This window comes from Culex quinquefasciatus, chromosome 2, assembly GCF_015732765.1.
Source record: "Culex quinquefasciatus strain JHB chromosome 2, VPISU_Cqui_1.0_pri_paternal, whole genome shotgun sequence".
NCBI classification, from domain to species: Eukaryota; Metazoa; Arthropoda; class Insecta; order Diptera; family Culicidae; genus Culex; species Culex quinquefasciatus.
This window is the reverse complement of record NC_051862.1, coordinates 44,774,091-44,789,359: the sequence shown is the minus strand read 5'-3', so window position 1 is coordinate 44,789,359 and position 15,269 is coordinate 44,774,091. Positions and strand designations below refer to the sequence as shown.

Here is a 15,269-nt window from a genome sequence, read left to right as displayed (position 1 = left end):
ACCCAATTGACGGTATTTGTCAATGGATTCTAGGAGTTAGAATCATCGTAAGAAAATTAAATACAAGTTGAACTTTTGATAACGCCACGAGCTCGAATTTTGTCTGTAGCAGAAATCTAGTTTATCTTTAGTTTTGGCTACATGAGCCAAATCCAATCGTCTAATGAGGAATCGCCTTGACAAAAATTTGGTGGCAAACACCAAACCACATTTTTCGGAATACATACTTGATATGGCATAAAACCAGAATATTCAATAATGTAAAGTTTCTCCTAGGTAATTATAATTCTTTTGTAAAAAAAAATACATTTAACTTTCCCAAATTCCCACCTGCTCCGAAACATAGTAAATTGCCTCCACCGTCCTTATCTCGTCGAGATACGCGCCAAAGTCACGGAGATGTCACTCTTTGTCACAGTCGGTCCTCTGCCATCTGACGGGCGGTGCGCAAACGACGTGATGAGATCTGCCAAAGCCCCATCGTAAACGCGGGCGATGACGACCGGCACACACAATGTCCTGAGTAACGCCGGACAAACAATTACCGCAAGGTTTCGCACAGGAAACGAACACGGTCCACCACGTCGTTCAACGCGAGATTGCTGCCACCAGAAGGTACTTCACGTTACAATAGAATGACACACAAGTCCGTCTCCCATACGGTCAACGTGGACGATGATGCATGGGAGCACCTCATCGCGGTAATAATTGCAGGAATGGTCACAAAAAATCACATAATGAGCGTTTATGGGAAAGGGGCGCGCGCTCTCTCTCTCTCTCCTTTGTCGCCGGAAATTGTGAACCAGGGGAATCGGGTTCTGGAACCAAACAATGTCACCGGCCCTGGTCAACACAACAGGACGACGACAGAGTGGCCCGGAAATGGCGCCATCATCGTCCGCCGTGTGACAGCTGGATAATGAGACCGAGGGCCACGGGAATGGTTTTTTGGAGGTTATACAATAACTGAGGACGCACGGACACACATACGTGGGGGGAGCTACATTAGGTCACACACGCGCACAATCACAAAGGAAACCGGAACGGGTAGAATTCCAAACGAGGACTAATGGCGGTCATCATTATCTATTAGTGGGCAGTAGTACAAAGTCGAGAGGGTATGTGTGCGTGTTGTTACGGTCAGGATGTGGGACGTCCCGTGGTGGTGACCCAAAATTAGGTTGGTCAGTTTGAGGTAAATTCTGCTACAGCAGATTATTGAGAGAATTTTATTGGAGATTTTTTTACAGTTTTATATAGCTTATTAGGCATTACACAAACTCGAGAATCAAATAATGTTCAAGTCTCCTTAAAAATATTAGACGACTTCACCTTAAAGCATAACCAGATTTCTGATATTCTCGAAGTCCATAAACCTCAGTCAGATGTGTTCACCCTCTCAGAAAATTGACTTTCCATCTGTCACGCGTCGATATGCGCAAATTATCCTATAATGAAGTGCCGAACATGTGTTTTCCGGAGAGGAGAAAATTTAAACACTTGCAGAACGACACTCTCCAGTCCCCGTCCAGTCTGTCATCATGCCCTCATCAAATGAATCGACAATGTGAATGGGAAATTCAAGCAAGCAAGTGAGTGAGTGTCTGACAAATGAGGCCAACAGAAATTGACATCCCGGGTGCAGTTTTCGACGGGAATCCCCCCCCCAAAAACCTGCCTGACAGACAGTGATGACAGCCTCAAATTGCAACGACTCTGATGATGATCCAATTCGATTGTCACCCCCTCCAACCTCCTCCCACGGCTACTATTCGAAATGACGATGTCTAACGCAAACGCCAAATTGTTCGACAATTGCTCGTTGCATTCCCATGAATGTGCATAAATCAGGAAACACTTGTCACCGGAAAAAGCGCTGCTGGCAGCACTGGGTCAGTAGGGATGGTCAAAATTTTTGCTGTTAAATTTCTTGACAACTAGTTCAATAAAAAATCAACGTTGACACCCCTAACCCGAAAATCAATTTTCCTCAACCTCCAAAGAATGCAACAAAAAAAAACCTCCGGGCGAATTAGCGCCACAATTCGAAACGTTGGTTGCCCACTCGCTGCAGGCTGTCACCGGAAGCCGAAATTCGCGTCGTGCGACGCAGTCAACTTGAAGAGAGTTATGCCGCCGAGGAAAGCGTTTGACCGAGTTTTTCAGGGTTTGCAAATGGGAGTGAGATTGGGAATGAAATCGCCGGTGCTTTTAACGGAGCCTAAGGTTTAAAAATGTGACAGTCGAATTGAAAAAAAAATTTACATTATTTCAATTTTATTTAATATGCACATTCTTGAAACTCAGAAAAAAAACAGAGTTTCAAATTTTGGCTTGAAATAATTTGCAAAGCAAATTTAACATTTTTAATTATTTTTAAGACGTTAAGCCGATGCAAATATTTAAAAATATTTTTGTCCCTCTCCCTTGTATCGAAAAAAAAGATTTTGCATGGAAAATTTTCAAAAAAAATTAAGATTTTTTAATAAACCCAAACATGCTAAAAATGATTTTAAACGCAGAAGAATGTATTTTAATTTGAATTCAGCTGGTTGCACTTGAATTTTCCTTGAAATTTTGAAGTTTATTGTAAAAATATTTTTTTTGCCCCCTGATTGTTCGGGCCAATTTTGATCGATGATTTTTGAAAAGGCAAATGAAAGACTAAGAACAATCCTGGAACCCTACAGTATTATTGTTTTAATAATAATTAGGCCGTCGCAAATATTTTTCAAAGTTAATGCCATCTGACTGCCTGAATCACACCAAAATTTATTCAAATTTTATTGAAATTGGAGTAATAATTGTTGATAAATTCATTTGCAACGATTTATAATGAAAGTTGCTCTTAATTAATATGTAAAATTACGGGTTTTTTTGTCAAGTTTTGTCACTTTTTATTTTTTTACAAAAACTTGAAATAAAATTTGTAGCAGCCTTATCAAATTGAATCAACCCAAACATGCTCAAAATTATTCTAAATTCGGGAGAATTTTAAATTGATATCAGCTGATTGTCTTTCAATTTTCAATTTCATTTTTGAACACACCTGCCTTAGCAAAACTTTTAAAATAAAAAAAATGAAGATTTTTTTAATTTTGCCTAGTTGGTCGTCGTTGATCATGGCCGTTCATGGTCACCCGCGACAGACACGGACGACGAAACAAAGAGAAACGCAAAAAGTAACTTTTTCAAAACTTTTTTTCGTAAAATCGCGATAACTCGTGATGTTTATAAGCAAACCCCTTATGTCTATATATCAAAATTTTTATAACTGTCTGCTCTACAACTTTGTAGAACACTGTTGCACTCTAAAAAATAACCATGCAAAGTTAGAAAAAACACGAAATTTTAAAATGAAAAATTTTGTTCTAAATGAAAAAATGACCCTTCTGGGTCAATGTAGATTCGAAAAGTACATTAAATTTCACCTTAAATGACATGTTCCAAAAATTTTAACAGGTGAGTAACGGAAAATAGCATATTTTTTAAAACTTTTTTAGTGTTTTTTTCGATGAAAAATATGTTTTTTTCGGAATTCTGAGTACGCCATCAAATCGGGCGTCTAATTTTACATAAAAGTCCCTTTGACACCAAATTTCTATCTCATCACCGTTTCAGGCTGCAAATTATTGAAAAACACCTCTTTTTTCGCATGTTCAAAAATGGAAGGGGTCGTACCGCCCCTCCGTCACGAGATATCAAAAAACGGACCTCGGATTTGTGATCAGGGACAAAAGTTACCTCTTAGGACAAAGTTTCACGCAAATCGAAGAGGGGTCGGGGCAACTTTTCCCGATTTCGTGTGAGTTGGTAGAGAATTACCCATCTACACGTGCAAGGTACGTCTTAACAACTTGTGGAAGGAATTTTGTGAAAATATTGTTAACGAAAATGATAATTTCGTCAAAATAGTCATCAAACATTTTTGGAAATGAGTTTTGAAACGTTCAAGTTTAAATAAAGTAGAAAACTGTGAACATTGCAAAAATATAGGTAAGTAAGTAAGTAGTATTCCAATGAGTTTAAAAGTAATAATGCACCATTTTCTAATGAGCAGGTCCTCAAACTTATTTTGCACTTCGAAACCTCTCAACTCGGGATTTGAACTAAAATTCATTTGGATTATGATTCTGAATGAATACCATCTGACTGCCTGTATCACACCATGATTTATACAAATTTTATTGAAATTGGAGTAATAATTGTTGATAAATCCATTTGCAACGATTTATAATGAAAGTTACTATCAATGTAAATGTAAAATTTGGTTTTTTTGTCAAGTTTTGCCACTCTTTTATTTTTTGAAATAAAAATAGTTGTTTTAAATAATTATTTTTTTCGTTTTCATTACATTTGTGAAATAAACATTGAATTCAGCCACAACATGTTCAAAACTCTTACATTAATATTTGCAGTGGCCCAATTTAACTTCAATGTTTGTTGAAATATGTATGTTTTGCATATTTTTTTGGTCTGTTTGATTTTTGTGAATTGGAACCAAATGCTTTTTTACAACAAAACAGTTGGAAATATGTTATTTTTGTTCTACAATATTTAAATGACGATAATGAAAAAAACATAAATAAAATAAAACTGCATATAACATATGAGTGATTCTCTACCAACTGATCACGAATCGGAAGTCCGTTTTTGATATCTCGTGACGGAGGGCGGTACGATCCCTTTTATTTTTAAACATGCGAAATAATTTGCAGACTAAAACGGAGATAAGATAGAAATTCGGCGTCAAAAGGACTGTTATGTAAAATTTGACGCCCGATTTGAAACCAACAAAAAAGTTTTAAAAACTCTGCTATTTTCCGTTACTCACCTGTTAAAATTTTTGGAACATGTCATTTTAGGTGACATTTAATGTACTTTTCGAATCTACATTTACTCAGAAGGGTATTTTTTTCATTTAGAACGAAATTTTTCTTTTTTAAATTTCGCGTTTTTTCTAATTTTGCAGGGTTACTTTTAGAGTGTAACAATGTTCTACAAAGTTAAGCATACAATTACAAAAAAAAATGTAATTATTAGTATTTTTCAAAGATTTAACAACGAAATATAAAAATTGTAATAACAAGCCATAATCCCAACATTTGAAAGCAAAAAGTGTTTTAAAATGCATTTTACACTAGTTCAGTTGTTTTGCAATCATTAGTTTTCAAAAAAAGTATGATTTGACGAAAATGAAAAATTTATCGAATGAATTTCTATGCGATACTAAACATCGAAAATTTTCAAAAATTCAAAAGATGTTTCAATCAACCCAAACATGCTAAAAGTGATTTTAAACGCAGGGAAATGCATTTTAAATCAATATCTTCTGATTGCACTTAAACTTCAATTTAAATTTTTAAGTTTTTTTTTATTTTGCCCGTGATTTTTCGAGCTAATTTTGAAGGGGTGGGGGGAGGAGGGTGGGTTACAAAACTTGAAATAAAATTTGTAGCAGCCTTATCAAATTAAATCAACCCAAACATGCTCAAAATTATTCTAAACGCAGGAGAATTTTAAATTGTTATCAGCTGATTGTCTTTCGATTTTCAATTTCATTTTGAACACCCCTGCCTTAGCAAGACTTTTAAATTTTGAAAAAATATGAAGATTTCTATTAATTTTTGCCTAATTTTTTGCCTATACATGGAATCATGGAACCAAACATAGTTTGTCAAAATCTAGTTCTACATTTTGTTAAGAGCCTCATTTCAGTATTTTTCCACAAAAAAAAAAAATGAAAAGATGATCCCTTTAAAAAGGACCAAAATAAATATAAAAAAATGCTATAAAATATTGCAAAATAAGTAAGTTCACTTTGAGAAGTTTCAATAAAAATTATGTTATAAGTTGATAAATAATTATGATTTGGGAGATCCACCCAAAAAAGTAATCAGGAATCGATTATGAATAGAATTTGGTTTGAAAATAATATTCAAAGTTTCATGAAAACAAGTAAGTAATAAGAACTCAATTACTTTATTGAAAAAAGTGTTACACTTGAAAAAAATAGTTTTAAAATATTTTCTAGCGAAGTAGTTTCACGTCCTTCAATAATTTTTTTCCATTTTATTTTTTATAATTAAAAAATATCAAATTTTACTCGAAAATTATCTAAATTCAAATAATCAAAATCAAATTATTCGCTCTACAGCATTGCCTTGGCGTTCTTGATTGCGAGATTCCTACTCGAAACTAGGTGTCCGAAGGCTTGATTGTTGAGGCAGTTGCAAACCTCTTCTTACACCTAAGCTTCCATCCACCCCGGGATTAGAACTGACCCTAGCAGACGGAAATAACTTTGGAATAACATTTTTGATATTGGAAAATACTAGGCCAATAACATTTTTTGTTATTTATAACACGTTTCGTTATTCGCCATTATGATTTTTTGTTATTGAATTGTAATTGAAATAACAAACTAATAACATTTTTAGTTATTCTTCGAACAAATCTTTGCTATTAATTTTTGTTATTTTAACAACTAATCCGATCATCCCAATAACAGTTTCAGGTATTCTTCCATAACAAAAAATGTTATTCCAAAGTTTTTTTTTACAACCAATGTCAGACCAATAACAAGTTTTGTTATGATAGCATAAACTGTTTTTCAACTCTTATGAAAAAACGAATCTTTCAAGAATATTCCATAACACTTTTTGTTATTTTAACAGTATTTGTTACTGAAATGGAATGAATTTTGTTATTACCGTCTGCCCGGGGACGATCTTTGGATTTTTAGCCCAACTGCCTACCAGCGTGGCAGGATCCTGGGAGCTGACTCCTACACCTGGATTGAGCTAACGACCTAACCCTCTAGGTTAGACCGGGGCCAACATTTACTACCCCGTCCGACGGAAGGCGTGGTCAGACAAATCTTGTCTCGAAAAAATATCTAATTTGGTGATCTTAAAAATATAGAACTCATAACTAATCTTTGAATTGCCTATACCTGCAAGGTCAAGGTTATAAAAAAACTTTGAAAATAAAAAAAAAACATCAACAAAGAAACCTTTTTTCTGATTTTAGTTTAAATTCAAAATATTCTACCATGCTCTGTCGAGCTAAACCCAAATTTACGTCCAGCGAAATTCAGCCCATCTCTCACTGCACACAGCCTAGAATTGGTTAATGATTCGGAAAATTGTGGTTTGCGGTATAGTTTGCGAACCAACTTCAGCGAGTTAGGATGCAAAACGTGGGCCACAAACTGGTGCCAACGCTGTTTCATTCGGTTCTGAACACAAGTGAGAACTGATTGTTTTCAATTGTGTAACACAAAGGGTGTTCAATGGTGTTGATTTAAACTAGCTTTATTGATTTGCTGTAAATAGATTTGTGGCCTACCTTCATTGAGGTTAAATCAACTCTTAATCTATATTTATCTTATCGCAATCTTGAAGAAACAGGAAAATTGTTCCACCCAAGCCCTGTTTGTTCCAAGACAAACGATCCTTCCCTTGGTTAACCCAAATCAGCATTCCAACACCAAGCTCGATTTCATCGGAAAATTGATTGAGCTGCCTCATCAATTTAAGACCAGCTACCAGATTCCATTTGTAAAACTCGTTTCGAGCCAGAGCCTGCATTATTGATGCCGGGAGCCCTCTCCATCGTTCGGTTCGAAATCGATACACTTTCATTGCAGTGATTTCCGGAGTTATCCGGAAGCTAGACAAGTTTTCCCTTTTCCTTTTCTCTTTGAAAAGACAAAGGAGAACCGTTACTGCTGTCTGCACCGGAGAAGTTTCCATCGAAATCAGAACCTGAATGAGTTGAATGAAACAAACACATGCTAATCGGTATCGAATCTTCCTCTTCGGTGACTTTTCCTCCAAGTTCAGGACCTTCCGTAACTGAAAGCTGCTGCTATGGGGAAAAAGTCAGAAGCTCTTCCAATTGAGGAAAATCCTCCGGATAAAAGTGCTGCTGCTCAATTATTCGCAAATATTTGATTTGCTCGGTTTTGTGCTCATTTTCCGGTGGATTGTCGTCTCTGATCAACTCTGAGCGACGAGCGTTGTGACGAAAGAGCATCGCATCCGTTTCGAAAATGGGTTCCGATTGGTTGATGCAATTTTAATTCGTGTCTGAATTTGGGTGGGTTGTGGATCAAGCTCGATACGGCGAACGAGTGAAAGCATGATTAAACCGATGTCAAAGCGTGATGTTTGCTAATGGAGCGTGCCGGTGTTCTTACATGGCAGCGTTTAGTGACGTTTGTTGAAAATTTCTAAAAGTTCTTACGAAGTCTTATTTTAATTTGCTTTTTTCGTTGCTTCAATACATTAATTTTTTTTATAATTAATGACTTATCTTGTACAATTTATCCATTAAAACTTGTAGAAACTCGACATAGAAAAATTTACAAACCTTAAATTTGGAGAAAATCTTTTCTCCTCCTGATAGTTCAGAAACATCCAGGTTTACAAAACCACTAAACTCGCAATACTTCCCCGTCGGTACCTTCATCAAGTACATCGAGACTCAATTAGGGCAGTTAATCGAACAACTTTTCTACTTTTTCAACTTCTTTCATCCACCTTAGCCGTCAGACAGAACCAGCCGTGTAGAGGCCGTGTCGTGTCGGAGAAGATTTGCTGAAATTGGCCGACAACTTGCCTTTTGACGGAACCGACCAGATCAAGGTGGTTGATGATGACGGTGGGGGTGGTGGCGGCGGTGATAAGGATTCGTGTGTTGCGCTCCTTAACAAGCTTGCCGTAGTGCAGAAGTAAATCGGACCGGAGTTCGGTCTCAGGACAGCAACCATCCAGTCAAGGTTATTTGCTAGTCCTCTTGCGACGTGGAAGCCTGTCTGTTTCCGGACACAGAATTTTTCAAGTGGAGCTTAAACAAACTTGAGTCTGGGCAGCGACTCTGGCAAGGACGTATACGAGAACTGCTTTTCGAACCACTTTTGGGAGGTGAAGGGGGAGGTCTAAAGAGTATAAGACATAAAAAGGGAACTTTACGATTTTCCAACTATATTATGTGAACGCAAGCTAGAATCTGGCATGGTCTGGTGGCCACTTGTCGAGACTCTCTTCACTCTTCAGGACACTTTCGATGTGCCCAACCCGGGGAACGTTGTGGGACGTTCGAGTAATAGAGTTGCTAAGTACACTCGTAATAGCTTTTATGTCACTGCTGGGCGAAATCCGGGCTTTTTCGGCGAGGCTGCAGAGCTGGACAGAATTGGGCTCTGTGTTTGTGTTGTGTTGCGTCCTTTCGGAGGGTCCAATCATGTTGACAATCAGTTCTTCCTGGACTACACATGACGTTCAGGAGGTTTCTTTTTCTCTCTGTTGGTTGGTTTTTACAGAATCCGGTGTCCGGTCCTGGTGGGAGGCTGTCGATGCTCTCGCCGGAAGTATCAACAAACAGCAGCAGCATGTGCAATGGAGCAAAGTACCCGGAAGAGATAAATATTATGATTCGTGTTTGCACATCAAATCTTGACGGTGACGATGCTGTACGTGTGTAGGATGAGGTTCTGCCCTTTCGGAGGTCGTAAGGATGTTTTACAAAAGTTGATGACTGCTCGTGAGCTGTGTGTGTGGGGGCGTTTGTTTTATCGCCAGAGCTTGATGTGTAGGAGGTTGGAGTTATATGTAAAAGTTCTTTCGAAAACAGTGTGGGTGAAGAGTTTTATGGGATGTTTGATCTTTCTTTGTGTACTTTTTTAGAGAAATTGAGTAACATCGTTTCAGTGAATTCTTGAAAGTCGTTTTTTTACGATTGAATTCTAAATGAAAAGAATACATAGATAAATTTATATTAATCAGCTGAATAAAACTAAAGCATTAGAAAAAATCATTTTAATTCGAAATCAAATTTACTGTAGCGTGCCGTAAATTTATTCTGCATTAAATAATATTGTCTGCATAAATAGAAGGATAGAGCATGAGAGACCATCCATGGTTGCCCCTCCGTTGCTGAACAGAACCGTAATATCCTTTCAGCACGACCGATCATAGGCTTCAACGATCTAGTAATGTTTCCCTTATCAACAGATGAAAAGATATAACACCATGATTGCTGAAACTTCATCAGTTGCGAATAGGTAACAGTCATTGGCCACCAACGGCGCCCGCCATGTCAACTTCTAGGTCTCAATTTTAAGGGACAGGAATGTTAGTTAGCGCAGGTTGGTACTAGGGCAGCCGGATTACACCCCACAAGCGCCAGGAACCTGAAAATTTGTTAGTAGGATACACAGAAAAAAAATTCATGGTAATATTACATCCGGGAAGGGGTACATCTTTTATGTCAGAAAAAGGTGTAATTTTACCTCTGGAAGTGTGTCATTTTACCTCTTTTCTGGTGTAATGTCACTTTTTCAGCCTAAATTCTGGTAAAATTACATCTTAAATGAGGTAATATTCAACCTTTCAAAATTACAGCTTCCAAATTTACATTATTTTTTACTGTGCAGGGTGTTTGGTCAGGATTCATCATGAAAGATGATGATGTGTCCCAAAATCATAGTAAATGTTCAATGCGTTTATGTATTAATCTCAAGGCAAACAATCGGAAGCTGTGGATTAGACATTTCCCGTTTAACTGTTGTTAATTTTTTCATCTGTTAAAAATTAATTTTCAACTAAATTCACAATTTATAGCCTTTTTTGTTTAATAACAGAAAATATTGCTCTTGGAATTCATAGGGGGTTCCAATATATTTTTAAAGCTGGAAGCAAATTCAGGACATGATAGAAAAAGAGCAATTCTCTACCAAAAATTGGAAATGGATTTTATTTGTATTTTTGATTTGGCTCAAACTTTGTGGGGGTGAATGTTTCATGTATTAACATTGATAGTCGGACCATTAGTTGCTGAGATATCGTCATTAGAAAATGGTGGGTTATTTTGGTGAGATTAAGAAAACTTCAATTTTTGTGTTTCTTTTTCTTAAAGCGGCTCTACCTCAGCAACCCGAGGTCCAATCCTCAATGTCTCTGTGACAATTTTACAGCAAATTTTCTAAATTCTCAAAAAAAATATTTTTAGAAATGGTCACTTATTGTCACTATTTTTAAAAATCGAAAAACTGCAAATATTTCGCTAAAATCAAACTTTTGGTGGCTATATTTCGAAAACGTACTTTTCGATTGCAAATTCAATTTTGCATTAAAAAATAATGTCAAACTTGATTTTGCATGAAACTCCGATTTTTTCCATAAATCACTGGTTTTTCAAAAATTCATAACTCGGCGGCAGATTTTTTGACCATGTTTCTCTATGGCTCAAAAGTTGCGAATTTTTGTCCCCTAAAACATATCAAAAAATTTTGAAAATCAAAAATACGTATTTCGAGAAATTGATTTTTAGTAAAAAAAAAGTTGTTTTCCGTGTACCTAGTTTTTCTCAAAAGTCCTCAACAATACCTACAACTTTGCCGATGACACAAAATTGATCAGAAAATTCACTCAAAAGTTACAGCTGTTTGAATATTGACATACTATTTTTGTATGGACAGCAGCCAAAATTCTCCACATGTATGGGTGAACCAATCATGCAAAATAGCTTATTTGGTCATAGGGAAGGCCCCCACAAAGTTTAAGTCAAATAAAAAAAAATACAAAAAATAAAAGTGGTCGAAATCGGCCGATATCGTAGAGAGTTGCTCAGAAGTCTTGAATTTTTATAATCCTTTGAATCTTAAAACCGATAGCTAATAAAAAAACAAAAAAATACTGTTATACATATATCAATGTTTAAGAGGGATCAAAAAAGGAAAGGAAAAACTATCCCAAAAATACAAATGTACAAAATACTGGAACATTCGCTAACATGGATATTTTCTCATGCTTCCAAAAATAAAAATTACGAAACAGTGCCCCTATATGGATTTAAGATGACAACTTCCATCATTTCCATGATTTTCCGTTAGACGATGTACATTTTGCTTCGTTTACAATATTTTCACAAAATTCCTTCTAGTTCCATTCTAGTTTGAGCCAAAAGGTCCAATCAGCCAAATTTCCAGTAATAAAAAACACCCAAAAATCAAAAACCTCAGAATTTGGTATGGTGGAAATTGCTGCTTAATGTGCCTTTGATGTTGTGTAAACAACAAATCTGCAAAATATTATTGATATTATTGGTTTTAAGCCATTTCTTAAACGAACAAAGCAAAGCCGATCGCAAGCTATTTTCAGTCAGCTTCGAGCGCCTTAACAAAATCGGTCTCTCTGAACCATTCGCAGTACATACTACCCGATTGGAGTGAGAGGTTGAGCAAAGAGAGAGTGTTCAGTGGTGTGGAAGTGACAAACGGTAGGAAAGGATCAGAGCAGTTTTTCGTCGCGCTAGATTTGTGCTCGCAAGTGACTGCGTCTTTTTGAAGCACCTATTTTCACCGATTTTGAAGTTTCTGCTTTTTGCCTTTCTTACAAAAGATAGGTATAAGGTTTGCTCGGGTTAGGAATCGCTCCAGAATAAAATCCCAAGACTTTCTTTGAAGGTGTAAGTTGCAGGACTCTTTTTTTTGTGCTCTGGGGTAAACGTTGTTTAGATGTTTGTTTTTTTACTTTTGCAACAGAAAACACATTTAAATTCAAAGAATTAATTTTCGAACCAAAGTCTTTCGAAAGCTTGTTTCATATATTGCTTGTGTCTCAAATTTGATGCTTTTTCAATTTTTTTCCCAGAATTATAGCCATTGTAGTGTTAAAAGTCTTTTTTCATACTATTTTTCTCATTATTTTTTTTTATTTTATTCAGAATCATATTCTGAACATCAAATTCGATGTCTCGATTAGGTCTCGCTCCATAGATCGACAAGTCGAAACTTGAACGCTAACGTATTTACGCTAGCATTTTTTTTATATATATAAAGGCAAGGTGTACTATCGAAACATTGCTATTTTCGGTGAATCATAGACTAGCATTGTGTGAAGTGTGCTCTTTTATATTTCCAAAAATATAATTCATCCATATTTTTGATTGCATAATTTAACTCATGCTTCAGCACATAATAAAATTCACATTTTTAAGTAACATTTTGCCACAAAAAAAAAAACAAATCAAGCAAAACAATTTTAATGTGCAAAAGCTGAATTGTGACGAATGAGTGCATCTTTTTTACGGTGGATGTTTATATAAAGAATGCTCAGGATAGACTCTTTATTTACGAGTCCACATTTGTCCATTTACAAAGTTTTGCTTGAAATTGCCCCACCAATTTATCTGATTTCCTTCTTCTCTAGGTGGATTGAATCTAGTTGTTGGTATTTTCAATTTCTCAGCTTTTTATGCAACTGAGTGATGTTACTATTCTTGGCAAGTTATAATTGAGCTGTTCGTTTGTCAAAATTCAATTTCGGTAGGAATATTAAAATTTGTATTTTTTATATGAAAACCAAAGAAATTTAATAAATATTTTGAAAAAAGTATCCATTAATTTTATTGCATAAATATTGTTTTACAATGTGGCTTGAAATAAGAAAATATTGACATAGAAGTGTTAAATGCACTTTTCAACTCTCTCACCATAAAAAAACTTTGTCAATGCACAATTCTATGATTATTAAAAAAAACATTGCTACCTTTACCAAACAAAACGTGAAAATCACACTCTGTTGACATTTTGCACAACCTTTCCAAAGCAAAATACTATGGAATGAGATTCGGCGCCCTGCCAGTTGACCGAACTACCCACACACGTTGCAACGTCGCAAATGTCGAACTAATAAATCCATCTTAATAAATTGCCATCAGTCAGCGTCGGACCCGTCCCGGACCAGCACGATACATGGCTAAATGTCAGAAACCCGGAACAAATGCCAGCCCGGAACGACCAACCAGGGTCCTGACGAACGTAAAGGCATACAAGCACAAGCCCTCTTTTAGCTGGAAGCTAATTGAGTGATGAAATATGCCAATTTTGTCGAGCCTCAAACTGGTGGGAGTGGGGGAGGGGGTGACGATATTGCAAAACACCTACAGCATAACTAAATTGTGGGAGGGCAAAGTGGAGGTGGCGGGGTTCGAGAATGCAATCTACGGAGGAATTCCTGGGGCTAACGGCTCGCCAACTCAGGCCCACCTATTAGTCGGAAGGAATTTTATGACCTTTTTAGGATTCTAGGGCCGTGACTGAGGGGAGGGGGAGGTGGAACATGTGTTATATGCTGTCGGTAGCAAATACGCAACCGGAAGATTATGTGCTGATGGCTATTGCCATTTTTATAGCATCGAAGAGTGAGAGAGTCTAGCTGGAAGTGGCTGGAAATGACGATGTCGACGAGGTTATTTCCAGCGGGTCGTATACGTGTACTCCGCCAGAATGATGGACAATACATCAAATCAAGCCTGAGTGGGGTTCTTCAAGGGAAGTGTAGGGCGGGTCAGAATTTTCCGGTGCATTCTTGGCTAGTACTGAGAACTTTTTTTTGTATGTGGGACCATTTACGATTATCTTGAGCTTGATGAGCGTGGAGAACACATAAAAACAGCTGGTTATTCAAGTGTGATGAAGTTGTCGTGAAACGACTCAGAGTTTATTTTTTTCATGTTGTATAAAATTAAACGTTTCTACATAAATAGCTGACGGCCTAAATTTGATAATTTTTATTCATAAAATTAAGAAAATACAAGCATGTTTTATTAAATATGCGTTTTGGATATATTGCCAAAAAACAAACAAACCTTGCAAAATACTAAGTCGTTTAAAAGCTTGAAATTAAATCTAGATTTTCACAATTCCTCACTTTTACGCCTTTAACGCTACTCTCCGACCCCAGTAAAGCCAGAAAGAGCCTAACATTTCCACCCACTTGCCATCAAGTACCAAGGTGGCCATAAATTACCCACTGGACAACAATTTCCCGGATCCTTTTTCGTCTCCACTCTTCTTTCCCCTCACCCATCATTCAAACCATACACTCTGTCAGTCATTCACCGCTGGTCGCGCGCGTCGCAGTCACTCAAATCACGACATCGTCGAAAGTGAGGTGGGGGTGGAACCCATCAGCAGGCGGAAAACTCGCCCCCTAATCGGTGCCACTAATCACTCACTCACCCCCACTGGCGCGCTGTCCACCGCACTCCTACTGAACTTTGGATTGTCAGAATTTTTTTTATTATTATTTGTAATATTTTCAAAAAAATTCCCTTTTTTGTGGCATTTCTTGTTCAGCAATTTATGTTTTTTTTATGCCTGATGAGCCAAGGGTCCTCCACACTGACCATTTTAACAGGAAGTCCTTATGCAGCGCTACACCAACTTGACTCTCCACCAGCCATCACAAAACCCACTC

General features: G+C 36.9%; 1 protein-coding gene across 1 annotated transcript in view; it reads left to right on the top strand.

The window, feature by feature from the left end:
- The window catches only part of LOC6053469 (MOXD1 homolog 2), a 173,737-nt gene that overhangs the window by 118,591 nt on the left and 39,877 nt on the right, over positions 1–15,269 (top strand). The window lies entirely within an intron of this gene.